At 42.0% G+C, this 16,896-nt stretch overlaps 1 protein-coding gene across 2 annotated transcripts in view; it reads right to left on the reverse strand.

Moving 5' to 3' along the window:
- Window positions 1-16,896, reverse strand: part of GAB2 (GRB2 associated binding protein 2) — a 171,207-nt gene that overhangs the window by 70,708 nt on the left and 83,603 nt on the right. The window contains exon 1 of one of the 2 annotated variants that reach the window (XM_042459604.1): window positions 5,455-5,506. The exons of the other annotated variant lie outside the window; for it this stretch is intronic. The gene's annotated coding sequence lies outside the window, so the exon portion shown is untranslated. Of the gene's footprint in view, window positions 1-5,454; window positions 5,507-16,896 lie in introns of those variants that run through there. 2 annotated transcript variants of the gene reach the window in all.

The following is a 16,896-nucleotide window of genomic DNA, read 5'->3' on the forward strand; positions in this document are numbered from 1 at the left end:
GAGATAGGACCCAGATCTAAACAGAGGATCCATTTATGTTTCATATACACCTTATACACATAGCCTGAAGGTAATTCTATACAATATTTTAAAAATTTCATGCATGAAGCAAAGTTTGTGTATGTTGAACCATCAGAAAGAAAAGCCATGCATGAATTTAAAATATATATATATATTTTAATATTTCAGATTTTGGAATTTCAAACAAAGGAGACTCAAAGGACTCCTCTGTGATCCTATCTATGGCTATTTCGTTCAGATGTTTTGTAATTTTAGAGAGAAAAGAATCCACTGTTATTGTGAAAAGTTCAGGATCTCCTTTTGTAGCTAGACATTTTTTTAAAAAGGGAGGAAGGGAGAAAGATGGAATTTATTCCTTTTTGTCCTTCCAACAAAACATGTTAGATTCTAGTTTAGTAACAACAGATGGAACTTGCTCCATTTTATCCTTCCAGCAAAACAAGTTAGACTTGACTTGAGTAGCAACAGATTTGCCACTTTACTGCTATTGATGCAGCCTAGAATTCCATTGGCTTTTTTAGCTGCCGCAAACACTGTTGATTCAAGTTCAACTGGTGGTCTACTAGGACTCCCAGATCCCTTTCACATGTAGGATCGTCCAGCCAGGTGTCCCCCATCCTATATCTAGGCATTTCATTTGCCCACCCTAACTGCAGTATCTTACATTTCTCCCTGTTGAAGTTCATTTTGACCCAGATTTCTAATCTATTAAGGTCATTTTGAATTTTCATCCTGTCCTCTGAGGTATTAGCTATTCCTCCTAATTTGGTGTGATCTGCAAATTTGATAAGCATGCCATCTATTCTTTAATCCAAGTCATTGATAAAGATATTGAACAGCACTGGGCCCAAGACAGAATCCTGTGGCACCCCATTGATCATGTCTTTCCAGGATGAAGAGGAGACATTGCTGAGCACCTTTGGGTTCAGCTGCTCAACCAATTACAAATCCACCTAACAGCTGCATTGCCTAGCCCACATTTTACTAGCTTGTTTGCAAGAATATTGGGGGGGGGGGGAACTTTGTCAAAGGCCTTCCTGAAATCAAGATATGCTACATCCACAGCGTTCCCTTCATCTACCAAGCTGGTAAGATTAGCCTGGCATTACTTGTTTTTGAGAAACCCATGTTGACTTTTTGCAGTCATGGCATTTCCTTCTAAATGTTCACAGATTCTCTGTTTAATGATCTGATCTAGAATCTTTCCTGGTATTGATGTCCAACTGACTGGGTTCTAATTGTTCGGCTCCTCTTTCCTCCCCTTTTCAAAGATGGGGATAACGTTTGCTGTCTTCCAGTCCAGTCAGCTGAGAGACTGGGTGCCATTAAAGGCAACAAAAGACAGAGTTGAATCACATGGTCCCTGTCCACCAAGAGATTCTTCTGCAAAAGGCTCATTGGAATAAAGAGGACCTCCACCAGAGAGGACACATTCATTAGAGCAAGAGATGGATTTGCTGCCTCATGCAACAAAATCTCTTGGATGAGCCTTGAACTAGCTTGGAAGCAACCTTGAATGGGCAATGAATGCAGCCCTGTGATTTATGGACACTGTCAGCAAACTCTGCTCCAAGAAGACAAAAGGCTGAGCAAGCGCTTGATCTGGGGAAACATTTATTTATCCCTTTTGTATCCCATAACTGCTTCCAAGTTGTTCAGGGCAGAATACAGTAAGGTTGTGCAGAAAGCTGTGGATGATCTGAATAAAGAAGAAAAAAGTGCCAAGCCCAGGGAAGGCCCGTGGGAGGTAAAAAACAGGGCACAAATCATGGGTGGGCAAAGTGTGGTTCATGGACATGGGTGGTCTCCATCTCATTTTGCAGCCCTAGCACCCGACACCCCCAAAACTTTGGGATACAATTTTCAAAAATAGGTGAAAAATTACCTTCAATCTGCCTGACTGTTGTTGCGTGCTTTCAAGTCATTACCAACTTATGGTGACCCTAAGGTGAAGCTATCACAGGGTTTTCTTGGCAAGTTTCTTCAGAGGGGGTTTGTCACTGCCATCCTCTGAGGTTAACAGTGTGACTTACCCAAGGTCACCCGGCTGGCTGACATGGCCAAGCCAGGATTCGAACCCTGATCTCCAGAATTATAGTCCAACGCTCAAACCTCTACACTATGACCTGCCTGAACTGACAGCAAAATTGCACCAAACTTTGAAACTCTGAGTTATTTTCCTTTCCACAAACACCTTCCCAGCTAAAAATTCGCCCGAATTCAAACTAGATGTGACCCCCTGTTACTTCTGTGTTACTGGGAATGAATTGGTGCAACTCATTGGGGGAAGGAATGAGAATTGGTGCCTGTCCCTAGTGAAGCTGTCCACACTGGTAAAAATTAAAACCACGACAATTCTAGCATTCTGCAATCTGCGTAAAACACTATTCTGCAAGCCTGCTGAAGAACTGAACAGCACTTCAATGCATCCTTTCCTTCCACCTTCCTGATTATTGGAAATCCTACTGACGCATCTGAGGATTCATCAGGCATTGTTCACATACTACTGTATTCAAACATCTGCTCCAAACCACAAGGGAATTATTCAGACTGTGAAAGTAATCCAGGATGAATCCGGGTTGAATCTCCATTGTACATGTTCCCAAATGCATTCCATTAAGTTCAGGGTTTGTTTGTTTTTTGCCAAAAACCTCACTCAATCTGCAATAATCGATATTGGGTTTTTCATTAAGTTTTTTAAAAAGATCTGCATTGTCAGTAGTGTGAATAACTGATGTGAATAGAACACTACTTGCCTTGAACGTGTTCCAAATGCATTCGTATCATTGACTCCATCTGTATTTGAATGCTTACACATGTGAGTAACCAAACATGCAGATATGTGCATTGATGCGGTTCTATAGTGTGGATAATAAACCTGGAATACGCAAATGAGATGATTCGCATTGTTGCGCTAAAAAAAAAGATGTCTGAATGACCCCAGAACTAGAAACTTACTTTTTATAGAAACTCAGATAAAGTAGAGGACTCGCTCCTTCCTACATATAAAACAGATGTGTTTGCTCAGGAGAGGAAGATATCATTAAAGATATCATGCTTTGGTTGCAGAAGGTGCTAGATTCAATCAAGCACTGGCATTTTCCAGTTAAAAGGGCTTCTAAATTTTGTATGGGCATACTTAACATTTCAAAGCCCCTCACTTTGTGCTTGTCTACATGATTATAATGCTCCTCATTCTAATAGTATGGACTGCCATTTGGCCACAAGTCATTTGGACTTTTTGCAGGAGGAGGGGGACTCCATAAACACAGCTGGAGAAGGATTCACGATTTTTACCATGAGGATGCACATTATTAAACATGTGGCTATCTGTTCGCTTGGCATGGATTTGCATGGGTGCACATTTTTGGCAGAGGGAGGACGAATAGATGCAAATTTGTAGAGGAAACTGAAGACAATTAAGCTTCGAAGCAAATGTGAGAAAATCTGAAGCAATTTGCATAATACACTTAGGTGCAGACTAGCCTAATTAAGCTCTTTTTACAACTATCTTTTAAAAATATATGTGTGTGTGTCTGTGTAATTAATTTTCAACATAAAATAAAAAAGATACAACTGACCATCACAAACATAGCGCCACACAGACACAAATAAATGTTACAGTAAAATCATTAAAACACAGTGCTCCCTCCACATTCATTCATTCTGGTTAAAGGACCCCATGAATGTGGAAAAATTACAAATAAAAAAATTACTCTTCTTTGTATCTAAGAAAACACCTCTCTAGGAATCTCCACGTCCTCCACTGCAACTCTATGGTCAACATCTGCCAGGATTTGACTAGAGAATCATGATGGAGGATGTACAAAAGATATTACTCAAAACTGCAAATAACCAAATTTGCAAAAGTCAAAACTGCAAATGTGGAGGGCCAACTGTATCCTGCATTCTGTACACTCATACATCACAATTATACCTAATTACCTGAAGTCCAACATTAATTAAATGCACATCTATACCCTTTTTTAATCTATTGGTTCAACATCATTAGTTTTGAGGGTTTACTATCTGTTTAACAAAAATTCACCTGTTTGTCCTACAGTTTTAAATGAATATTCCACTGTAATTTCCCATTTTTTCTTAATTCAAACTTTTTTACAGTCATCTTAGGCCCATCCCGTCTGCTTCCCTCCTCATCCTCTGTCCAGCTGGAAGTTTTTTTTATCAGCAGCAGATTTTCCACAATGCCTCTGGATGAAGCGTCGCTCCTCCAGGCATCGTAGGAAAGTTATTATGTGGTGATGCTGAAACCCGGCTTGTCTATATGTATCCATGTGTCAGACCTCTGTGGCGTTTCTGCTGGTGGACCACTTGCAAGCTTTTCCGCTTCTTCTCGCGGCAGACAATTTACAAGTCTCTGAATGCTTCCCTGCCCTTTTAATGATATCTTCCTCTCCCGAGCAAACACATCTGTTTTGTATGTAGGAAAGAGCGAGTTGAATGACGTTCGCTTTAAGGGCTGTTTCTCAGATCATGCGCCTCTCTGCCAAGACGCGCATGTATTTGTTGAATACATATTGGCCCAGCTGCCAGAGAGAGAGACAGCAGGGACCAAAGCTAGAATTTTAAAAGCGCTAAACAGAGCTGGCCTTTAATCATAGGTTGTCAAGGGAGTGCTGATGTGATCCATGCAGCTCTCAAACACACAGCTGTCCTCACCGAAGCAGTGCCTTCCCATCGACTTCTCCTTTGGCACATAACTTAAATAATACTGTTGTTGTGAGCATCTTCTGCTAAAGTTCATGTGGTTCATATGAGCAGAAAGCATCCTCTGTTTTCTCTTCCTCCCTGCTCAGAATTTCCCAGGCCTGGTTGACTTAATTTACTTTATGGGTCTATTTATTTACAATATTTGCATACTGCTCTGCTACCACAACAGTTCCCAAAGTGGTTCTTGACAACCGGTATGAAAAGTAATCATCATGTAAAAGCAGCAGCTAATTGACAACTTGCACATAGCAATTAATGCAGAGGGAATTTTAGGCTGCATCAATAGAAGTATAGTGTCTAGATCAAGGGAAACAATAGTGCCACTCTATTCTGCTTTGGTCAAACCTCACCTGGAATATTGTGTCCAGTTCTGGGCACCACAATTCACAAAGGATGTTGTGGAACTGGAGAGTGTCCAAAGGAGGGTGACTAAAATGGTGAAGGGCCTGGAAACCATGCCCTATAAGGAACAGCTTAGGGAGCTGGGGATGTTTAGCCTGGAGAAGAAAAGATTAAGAGGTGATATGATAGCCCTGTTTAAATATTTGAAGGCATGTCATATTGAGGAGGGAGCTAACTTGTTTTCTGCTACTCCAGAGAACAGGGCATGGTGCAATGGATTCAAGCTACAGGAAAAGAGATTACACCTCAACATTAGGAGGAACTTCCTGACAGTAAGGGCTGTCTGACAGTGGAACATACTCCTTTGGAGTGCAGTGGAGTCTCCTTCCCTGGAGGTCTTTAAACAGAGCCTGGATAGCCATCTGTCCGATGTGCTTTGATTGAGAGTTCCTGCATGGCATGGGGTTGGACTGGATGGCCCCTGGTCTCTTCCAACTCTATGATTCTAAGGAAACAATGGCAGAACAATGAATGTCCCAAAATCAATGGCCCATATCAGATCATGATAAATCATAAAGGAAGAAGAAGTCATTGAGCAACATGATTTGAAGGGGGAGGAAATGTCATTGCTCCCCTGCCATTAGTCAATAACAGTTTAAATTCCCTACTTGATGGAAGAGCATCAAATAAGCATACAGTCAGCCCTTCTTATACACAGATTTTTTAATACACAGATTCAAGCATCCACGGTTTGAAAATATTCAAAAGAAGTATAAATTTCTAATATCAAACCTTGATTTTCCATTTTTTATAAGGGACACTATTTTGCTATGTCATATTTAATGGGACTTGAGCATACATGGATTTTGTTATCCACGGGGGATCTTGGAACCAAAGCCCAGCGTATAACAAGGATCCACTGTATTTTAAAATCCACAGGAGGGTATGAGAGACTTGATCGACTATTAATTCTACTACTACTACTATTTCTATTCCTTTCCCCCAGCTGTGGTTATAGGTTGTTTACAGAATATTCATAATAAATAATAATAATAAAAATGTATTTATATACTGCTATTCCAAATTAGATGACAGCGGTGTACAGCAAGAAGTGATACAATATAAAAACCCGACATAACACGTATTACCGACAAAATAGTAACAACATCCCATTAGAAATTACAAACTATAAAACTTACAGATAATTAAAACCACAAAAACAAAGCTAGCTGGATAAAAACATTTGTTTTATCAGGGGGAGAACAGCATAATATTAGGACACATGAGGGAAAGCTTGTCGGAAAAGAAAGGTCTTAAGTTTCTTCCTAAAAAGATCGAGGGAGGTGACAGAGCGGAGCTCGTCAGAAGGGAGTTCCAGATTTGCGGGGCCAAGGTAGAAAATGCCCTTTGTGAGGATGAGATATATCTTGTCTTAGGAACCCTCAACAAATGCTTCCAACCGATCTGAGAGTGCGGGGCGGATTATATGGGGGGAGGCGGTCCTCCAAGTACCCTGGCCCAAGCCATGTAGGGCTTTATAGGTAATAACCAACACATTGTATTGCGCTCAGAAGCGAATGGACAGCCAATGTAGATCTTGCAAAATAGGTGTTATATAGCTAGTCCTGGAGCTACCAGTGACCACCCTTGCTGCCATATTCTGCACCAATTGAAGCTTCCGGGTTTGGTACAAGGGTTGCCCCATGTAGAGCGCATTACAGAAATCCAACCGAGAGGTTACCAGAGCATGTACCACCGTTTCAAGGTCCCCCCGGCTCAGGTAGGGTCGCAGCTGGCGTATCAGCCGAAGCTGATAAAAGTGCTCCTGACCGTCACATCCACCTGAGATGTAAGGTGGAGCGACGAGTCCAGAAGCACCCCCAGACTGCGAACTGAGTCCTTCAAGGGGAGCGTGACCCCATTCAGGACAGGTGGACAAATATCCTTTCCTGGACCAGGAGAACCTATCACGAGTACTTCCGTTTTCTCTGGATTCAAACTGAGTCTATTTTCCCTCATCCAGCCCATTACTGACTCCAGACAGGCATTGAGAGGAGAGATGCCATCCCTAGTCACTGCATCAGTCGGAGACACAGAGAAACATATTTGGGTGTCAACAGCGTACTGATAACACTGCGCCCCCTGTCTCCGGATGATCTCTCCCAGCGGTTTCATGTAAATGTTGAATAGAATGGGGGACAAAATTGCTCCTTGAGGGATGCCAGATGTAAGCGCCCTCTTATCGGAACAACAGTCTCCCAGCTGCACCATCTGGAATCTACCCGAGAGGTAGGAACGAAACTACTGGAGCACAGTGCCCCCGATTCCCAACTCCCTCAGGCATTCCAGAAGGATACCATGGTCAATGGTATCGAAAGCCTCTGAGATGTCCAAAAGCACTAACAGGGACACGCTTCCCCTGTCCATGCCCAGACGGAGATCATCGACTAAGGCGACCATGGCAGTCTCAACTCCATAGCCCGCCCGGAAGCCGGTTTGAAATCCAGAACAGATTAAAAACATACCAAAACGTCACCAAAATATCATTTTGGTCCAAAACACACTGCAGAAATAATCCAGTTTGAGACCGGTTTAACTATCCTGGCTCAATGCTAGGGAGTTCTGGCAACTCTAGATTTGTGAGACATTTAGCCTTCTCTGTCAGAAAACTCTGGTGCCACAATAAACTACAGTTCCCAAGACTCCCCAGCACTGAGCCAGGGCAGTTAAAGTGGTCTCAAACTGGATTATTTCTGCAGTGTGTTTTGGACCATAGCCAAAGACATATGGTTATCTGCTCTCCTTGGTTTTAGGCAACAGCCTTCCTCCTGCCTTTGTCCCCCAACAACCATCCTTAAAACTGAACTCATCTCCTTACTCACAAGGTTTAGAATTTGAACTGATCTTCTCACACAGAAATGGCTTATATAGGTATATCTCTGGATTCTTCATTCCAAACATGCATCTGAAGAAGGAGGCTCAAGTCTATGAAAGCTCATGCTACCAACTTCTTTCAGTTAGTTTCAAAGGTGCTACAAGATCCCATATATCTATATATATATGTGTGTGTGTATACACACACACACACCACACATACATACATACACACACACATACACTTTTTAAAAAGCCAACTGAACAATCAATAGAAATAAGACCATGTGTAACCATTTGTGGTAAGACAGGATATTAAGAAAAAACACCCAACCAAACAACACACCATTAAAAGCCCATTGCAGCCAATTCCTAAAAGCCTGTTGGAATAGGGAAAAATATGGAACACGGTCTATTATTATTATTATTATTATTATTATTATTATTAGCTTTATTTATAAAGTGCCGTAAATGTTTGCCACCTTTATGCTTTCATGCTACTTGTGCTAGTCATGATTTTAAAAGTAATCTCTTGGGTTACTGAGAAGCTGGACTGCTTCTCCCCAGGGCCATCCCAGGATATTTTGTTGCTTGAGGCAAAAAATAAAATGGTGCATTCACAAATACAGTCCCAAGGAATGGATTCAAACTACAGGAAAAGAGATTCTACCTAATGATTAGGAAGAACTTCCTGATAGTAAGAGCTGTTCAACAGTGGAATAGGCTGCCTTGGAGGGTGGCGGAGTCTCCTTAGCTGGAGGTTTTTAAACCGAGGCTGGATGGCCATCTCTTGGGAGTGCTTGGATTTTGTCTTCCTGCATGGCAGAATGAGGTTGGACTGGATGATCTCCCACCTGAGGTAGTTTCATCCTTCAACCTAATGTTAGGGCTGACCCTGCAATTCACAACGACAAACCTGGTATCAACAAGAAATGAAAGATGAACCATCTCCCTTCTTTTGTCTTTTATTTTTTTGCACTCTGGGTACACTCCTTTTGAGCGCAGAAGTTCTACTTGGCTGTCATGCTTAACTGCTACTGAAGAGCATATCATCCTCCACTTGGCCTTTTGAAATAACAAGCTCAGCCTCTCCCAGGGTTGCACGTCTCCTGCACAAGGGTTGTGTCACGTCCATGCATGGTCTGGGATGCTATGGCGTTTAGAAATGACGCATTACCCATCCCGAGGTCACCTCTTTTTTGCCACCTGTAATTTTCAATTAAGATAAAGTGGCATTTTGTTCCACAAAGCTGGTCTAGAGCTTAAATCAGAAAGAAAAAGAGGAGAGGAAGAGAAAAGAAAGGAGAACTCAGATGAGCTTGGCAAACAGTCAGCCTGTTAATTGAGCCCCAAACCATCAATCAGCCTCCTTTTCAAAGCAACGCCAAGCGTGACAATGCATTTATCTTCCGCAAACAGGTTTGATTCCTTTTCTCTTTTTGTGTGCCTGTAGGTTTTGCACACAGCTGTTCTTGGATGGAAATAGATGTCAACATATTGGAGAGCTACGGAGCCTGGAACAGGTTAAGCCAGCCATGAAGTCCAACCTAGGTTAATAAGATTTCCTATTTTTAAAACAGAATCCCACATCAGGTAGCAGGATTGCCATGTTTTCTGAACGTTGGTACGGGACACTTGAGCAGAGCAATGGAAGATAGGGAATCTTGAAGATGCCTCATCCTCAGGGTCGCAATGCACTGAGATCAACTTGAGGGCAGTTAACAAGAACAGAATATGGGGGAGTTGTAATTCACAACAAAATGTGAAGGAAGGAGAGGCGAGAGAATGCTTCAAGCCTGGTTAAATGATGTTCTCCACCCACAGGGGTTATTCACACTGTGAACATAATTCAAGATGAATCCGGGATGAATCTCCGTTGTTCACATGCATCCAGAATGCATCTGATAAAGTTGGGGAGGGGGCTGCCAAAACTCCCCACTTAATCATAGTTTTCCCTTGAGTTTTTAAAAAAGATCAGTATCATTGATAGTGTGAATAACTGATGCAAATAGACCTAAATAGACCCGGGATGAAACGCTGCATGCCTTGAATGTGTTCCAAATGCATTTGCATTGTCAACTCCATCTTTATTCGAATGCTTGCATGTGTGAGCAATCAAAACTTACAGAGATGTGCATCAACGTGGTTCCATGGTGTGAATAGCAAACCTGGAATGCATCGGAGAGAGGATTGAGATTGTTGTGCTAAAAAAAGGACATCTGAATGACCAGATCCGAACTGGTTGGAGATGCATGAGGCAGGCGTTGAGCTAGTGTCAAATCGTCCAAGAGGAGGCCCTCTCTTGAGATCTCTGGGGTCCTGAAAGATGAGATCTTAGTGGAACCTCCAAAAACTGGGAAATCTCATGATAGCAAGTCAACAAGAGAAGTGAACTCTGGAAGGGCCTGGGGAGGAAAGGACTCTGCCTGTGTTTCAGCTTTGTGCAGGCTTAAGAAACAAATCTTTGAAATGAATAAGAGGTACTTTTGGACTTGAGGCTCCATTGAGAACCACTGTCATGCCTGTCATTGCTTTATCAGTTAGCTATCCCTCCCTGACCAACTGCATACAATGCCTTTTCTAGAAAGAGGACTATGTTGCCAGCTTATAAATGGGCCATTACCTGCTATTATGTATTAAAAAAAATACCACCTTTTTGCTGGGCGGCTTCAAAACAATACACAAAGCTTCCCCCCCCCAAGAAACGCAACTCTCAGACATCAATATGAAATCCATTAAAAATTCATTTAAGTGAACTAATTAGCAGCTCAGGAAAAATAGAGCAAAGGAGAATATTGCCAGCAAGCAAGACAGTAGCCATTAAAATGAAATTATGGAAAAGCCAGAGAGAAGAGATAACTCTTCTTCTGCCAGAAGAAATTACACACACACACACACACACACACACACAAATATAATTCCTACTGCTTCTCTTCTTGGAACAGTAGATTTGTGAGACATTTATCTCTGGTGCTACAATAAACTACAATTCCCAGGATTCCCTAGCATTGAGCCAGGGCAGTTAAAGCGGTCTCAAACTGGATTACTTCTGCAGTGTGTTTTGGACCTCAGTTATCAGTTCTAAAGTATCCCAGGACAAAGATTACAGGTCCAAGACCTGATACCTAGGAGAAAACCCTGTCACAATTCTGGAGCCCTTTCACACTACACAATTTTAGCATTATGATTCCACTTTAATTGCCCTGGTTCTATCCTATGAAATCCTGGGATCTGCAGTTGGTTGTTGTTATTGTGTGCCTTCGGGTCATTTCCAACTTAATGTTGACACTAAGGTGAACCTACTGTGGGGTTTTCTTGGCAAGATTTGTTCAGAGGGGGTTTGCCTTTGCCTTCCACTGAAGCTGAGACAGTGTGACTTGGCCAAGGTCACCCGGTGGGTTTCTAAGGCTGAGCAGGGGATTCAAACATTGGTCTGCAGACAAGGCTCAATTAATTTCCGAAAGTCACTGTCACAAGAAGCAGTGATGGCCATTTCTTGGAAGACAATTTTTAACAGAGTTTAGTTATTACAGCTTAATACAGAGGTAGGCAACCTTTTTGAGCCGGGGGCCGGGTTGCTGTCCCTCAGACAACTGGGGGGTCGAAGCCAAAAAATAAATAATTAAATAATTTTTTAAAAAATTGAAATAAATAAATAAATAAACTGGGACAAATGTAGGACAAAATTTTCAAATGGAAGGCACTTTTTTAAAAAAATGGAGGACACACAAAAAATTTGCTGATTTTTAAAAAAATGTTAATATAAATGCATGTTTTGGAGGCTTCTATAGACAATTGCCCCCCTTGCCCGCCTCCTCCTGATAGGCCAAAGGCCCCATGCCCTCACGTGAGAGGCCAAAGGCTCCGGCAGCAATCGGCGGCAGGACCGGGTGGGGGCCGGTCCCAAGGCCTTGCCGGGCCGCATCCGGCCCACGGGCCGCAGGTTGCCTACCCCTGGCTTAATAGAATCATAGAATCCTACAGCTGGAAGAGACCACAAGGGCCATTCAGTCCAATCCCCTGCCATGCAGGAACTCACAATCATAGCACCCCTGACAGATGGCCATCCAGCCTTTGTTTAAAGACCTCCAAAGAAGGAGACGCCATCACTCTCCAAGGGAATGGTTCCCACTGTTGAACAGCTCTTACTGTCAAGAGATTCTTTCTAATGTTGAGGGGGAATCTCTTTTCTTGTAGTTTGCACCCACTGCCCCTTGTCCTAGTCTCTGGAGCAGTAGAAAACAAGCTTGCTCCACCCTCAATATGTCATCCCTTCAAATATTTAAACAGCACTATCATATCACCTCTTAACTGTCTTAAGCGTCTCTTCTCCACTAAAACCCTATAAAATTAATGGGGTCGCCAAAATGCAACAGATGATTTTAAGGAGCGTGCGTGCGTGCACACACACACACACAGTATGCCAACTGGGCCACACTCTGATTTCGCTTGGTCACATGTGTCCAGATTTCCATCTGTGAAATGTTGGAGCGTATCGTTCTAGAAACTAATGAGCAATATTAGGAGGCAAAATAGAGACACAAAAAGTAACAGTAACCTGATTCTAAATACTTCTTCATGGAGATATATCAGTTCTCCATCGTACTCAACTTCCTACCAAATATGCTTAGGACTGCAGACTTCAAGAAGAGAAGTAAGCTGATCCCAGCAGACGCAGAGAGAAAGATGATTTTCCTTCCTCTTGCAATTTTCCCAAAGCTTCCTTTTGTCCTGTCTCTTCCAAGATTTGTAACCTAATTAGGTTTTGCACTAAATCTTGGACTGGCTGTGTGCATTCATGGCACAACCGACTCGAGGATGTATCTGAACAAAGGCAGCAGAGCAGCAAATTGCTCGGCAATAAAAACAAAATGTAGGCTGGCTTTCAGATTTCAATTTAGTTTGGGAACTAAATGCAATTTCCCCTTTGACATTCCTGCTAACGGAGGAGCTAAATATAGGTATACCCAGCCATCTTAGTGCACCCATCACTGGGGAATGGGGAGGGAAAAAGACTACTTTGTCTTCCTTAGCAGAGAAATAAATAGGATTGGAAAAAAGTGCCGGGGAATATCTCCCTGCTCCCCGCATGGAGTTTAAGATAACCTTCTCAGGGTCAGTTCCCCCTCTCTAGAGAAGTATTTTGTGAAAATCTATTTATTTCAATTATTTACACAATGCTCTATTGCAAGTCAAATGACTCAGTTCATATGTATTAGTTTGACATTACCTACACAAGTGGTTTGAGCATTGGAGTATGACTCTGGAGACCAGGGTTCAATTCCCCACTTGGTCATGAAACCCAGCAGGTGACCTGGAGCAAGTCACACTCTCTCAGCCTCAGGGGAAGGCAATGGCAAACCTCCTCTGAACCAACCTTGCCAAGAAACCCCTATGTAAGGTTCGGTTTAGGGTTGCCCTAAGTTGGAAATGGCTTGAAGGCACACAACAACAACATATTAAGGTTTCTGTAGAGTTTTGTATAAAGGTTTTAATATATTTAAAATTTCAATGTGTATTGTAAGCCTGAGGGCAGGGAACTGTCCAATTAAAAAGACTGTATGTACAGCGCTGTGTAAATTTACAGTGCTTTATAAATAAAGGTTAATAATAATAATAATTTTAAACTTTTAAAAATTGTTTATTTGCTTTTTTAAAACGTTGTATCCACATTTTCATGCTCTGTAGTGTTTTTAACTTGCTCTGTTTTAAATTTTGTTAGCTGCCTTGAGTCTATACCAGGGGAAAGGCAGGGAACAAATAATAATAATAATAATAATAAAATTATGATTAAAGTTATAATTATAATTATACAGTCAGCCCACTTTATCCATGAATAAAGCACCCACAGTTCGAAGATATTCCAAAAAAGTATAGATTCCACATGGTTTTGCTATTGTACATATAGGACACAATTTTACTATGCCATTGTATTTAATGGGAGTTGAGCATTCATAGATTTTGGACCATGCTGGGTCCTGGAACCAAACCCCAGCAGATAACAAGAGTACACTGTAATCATAAATAATAATAATAATAATAATAATAATAATAATAATAATAATTATTATTATTATTATTATTATTATTTTGTCCTCCCAAATTATTTTGCCTTCATCTTATACATGAGGTCAACTTATAGTTGAATATATATGGTAGCTTTGGGTAGTTTCTGAGACTTTTTGAAATCCAGCCTCCCACCGAAGCTATTCTTCTCTCTGAGCTGATGGCTGGACACCTTTTTGTGGACACACAAACTCTTCACGCACATCTGCACCCAATATCTCTAGATTCCAGGTGGCTGGCCAGCTAAACCAACTTTGACGGGCACCTCGATTGAGGGGGAAAATGGCCACTTGCCAGTTTAAATGGCACCCATTAATCAGAGTGCCACCTTGACTATCCAATCCCAGAAGCACTCAACAGAAATTGCTGGTTCATTAACTTGGCAAAACACACCACTGGAAACCTGCTTCCAGTTCACTTCTGTTTCTGATCTTTTCAAGCCTTTGCTTTTTAATCCATCTTGCTAGTTTTTCACCTTGTGGTGATTTTTTTCTATCTATTTCACCACCTGTTTCAAAACTTGGCTCAGGTTTTCTACACTGCTTCGGTTCCACCCGTTCGAGGCTGCATCCGCATTGCAGAAATGCTCCAGGTTGACACCATTCTAATGGCTCAGTGCTACGTAATTCTGGGATTTGTAGATTTGTGAAACATTTAGCCTTCTCTGTCAGAGAGCTCTGGTACCACAATAAACTACAAATCCCAGGATTCTATAGCACTGAGCCAAGGCAGTTGAAGCAGTGTACTTATCCATGTTAAAGTAAGAAAGTAAGAGCCAGCATGGCATAGTGGTTTCATTACTGGGCTATGACTCTGGAGACCAGGGTTCGAATCCCAGCTCAGCCATGGAAACCCATTGGGTGATCTGGGAAAATCACACACTCTCAGCCTCAGGGGAAGCCATTCTGGATAAATCTTGCCAAGAAAACCCCATGATAAGTTTGTCTTAAGGTCGGCATAAGTTGGATGCTACTTGAAGGCACACAACAAAAATATCCATTGTGTTCCAAGGTATTCTAGGGGGAACCATCCAACAAAGCCGCACGAGTTATCTTCCCTGATACTGTAGTAGTAAATAGGAGAGACACCACTGCCAGTTTGTGATATGGAGATTTCAAAGCACATTTCTTAGGTGATATTGGGCGGCTTCTTTCATCACAACCAGTCACTGATAAGGCTGCCTCCATTGTGGCAGGCTGGGCAGACAATCGATAAAGAGCAAAATCCACTTGGAGGGGCAAGAGATATGTTCAGGTCACAAGGACGGGGGAAGGTTTTCATTCCTCAAGGTGCACAACTCTTGAAGTCTATGTTTTGAAATCTCCAGCAAAATTATCATAGATGAACATGAAGTCACATGTTGTGGCCACACAATGTCAAGCCTTGTTTGATGTACCCAATGTAAAAGCAAAGGGAGGAGGAGGACAGTGGAGTGTACATTCCCAAAGAGACATTCCCTGGCGGCATCTTGAATGCCATTTGACACTGCTAGAACTGCTATGGATTAGTGCTATGGAATCCTGGGTTTGTAGTTTGTTGCGGCACTGGAGCTCTCTGAGTGTGTCAAGAGTGTGGCTGAGATAGCCAAAGCCATTAATGAGGAAGAACAGACAAGGTAGGAAAGGCTGCAGCAGTTTGCTTTGCCTGAGCCTCCCGGGAAGGGCAAGATTCCACCCCCTTCTCTCTTCTCCTCTCCTCTCCCTCTTGCTAAGTTACTCTTCATGCAAACTACTTTTGCACTATGAATTTAGATTGCAGCAAATGAAAGTAAGCTGAGGACAAAGGGAGAAAGTAGAAGAGGAAAAGAAATGAGGATATTTTAAAAGCAATTGAAAAAGTGGGATCGAAGAAGTTTAATAGGCACTGTTCCAACCATGTCAGGGGAATTGAAGGTAATAGCAAAATCTTGAAACCCTATCAGTTAGTCAATGATTTATGTAAAGCTCAAAGCAAAATTCCCAAATAGCATTTAGAGTTGGAATCAAACTGGAGGCACTCAAGGATTAATTCTCTGTAGATGGAGATTTTTTTTAACGTTAAAAGCCCAAAAGCCCAATCATTAGTTGACCAGGATTCAGCCATATTGATGGTGACAGTGAAGACACTAGGAAACCAACTTGTACAGTCAGCCCTTATATATGGATTCTTTCCCCACAGATTCAAGCATCCACAGTTTGAAAATATTTCATATAAGGGACACCATTTTACTATGCCACTGTATTTAATGGGACTTGAACATCCATGGATTTTGGTATCCACAGGGGGTCCTGGAATCAAACCCCAGTGGATACCAAGGGCCCACTGTATTGTTCTGTTAGTATGTAAGAGATACTGCTGAAGCTGTTATGAGACCGTGAAGTCGAAGGCTTTCATGGCCAGCATCCATAGGTTTTTTGTGGGTTTTGAGGGCTATGTGGCCATGTTCTAGAAGAGTTTATTCCTGATGTTTCACCAGCATCTGTGGCTGGCACCTTCAAGTGGTAAAGGGAAGGGGCCAAAATGGAGTGCATGCCGCCATTCAAGCCAATGGGACTTGAATATCGTCGATTTTCATTTTTGGGGGGGGGGGGGGAGCAGAATGGATCCCTTGCAAAAATGGAGGGATGACTGTACTCTATTGTCAATTACTAAAACTTAACTCTGAATGGATACTTTTGCCAGCTGAGATTACAAGAATGTTTCTTCTGTACATGGAACCTGAGCATGGAACCTGATGTACAGTCACTGTACAAGTCTATAATTTTAATAAAGTTATTTTTATTTGCTCCTGAGAAAGGTGGCAAGGTTGATCTTTTCAGGGAAGGAAGGGAACCTCTTAGGCTAAAAATAATAGCCTTTCCACACAGTTTTAGGGTTTGACCC

Source organism: Sceloporus undulatus, chromosome 3 (genome assembly GCF_019175285.1).
Source record: "Sceloporus undulatus isolate JIND9_A2432 ecotype Alabama chromosome 3, SceUnd_v1.1, whole genome shotgun sequence".
In the NCBI taxonomy this organism is placed as follows: domain Eukaryota; kingdom Metazoa; phylum Chordata; class Lepidosauria; order Squamata; family Phrynosomatidae; genus Sceloporus; species Sceloporus undulatus.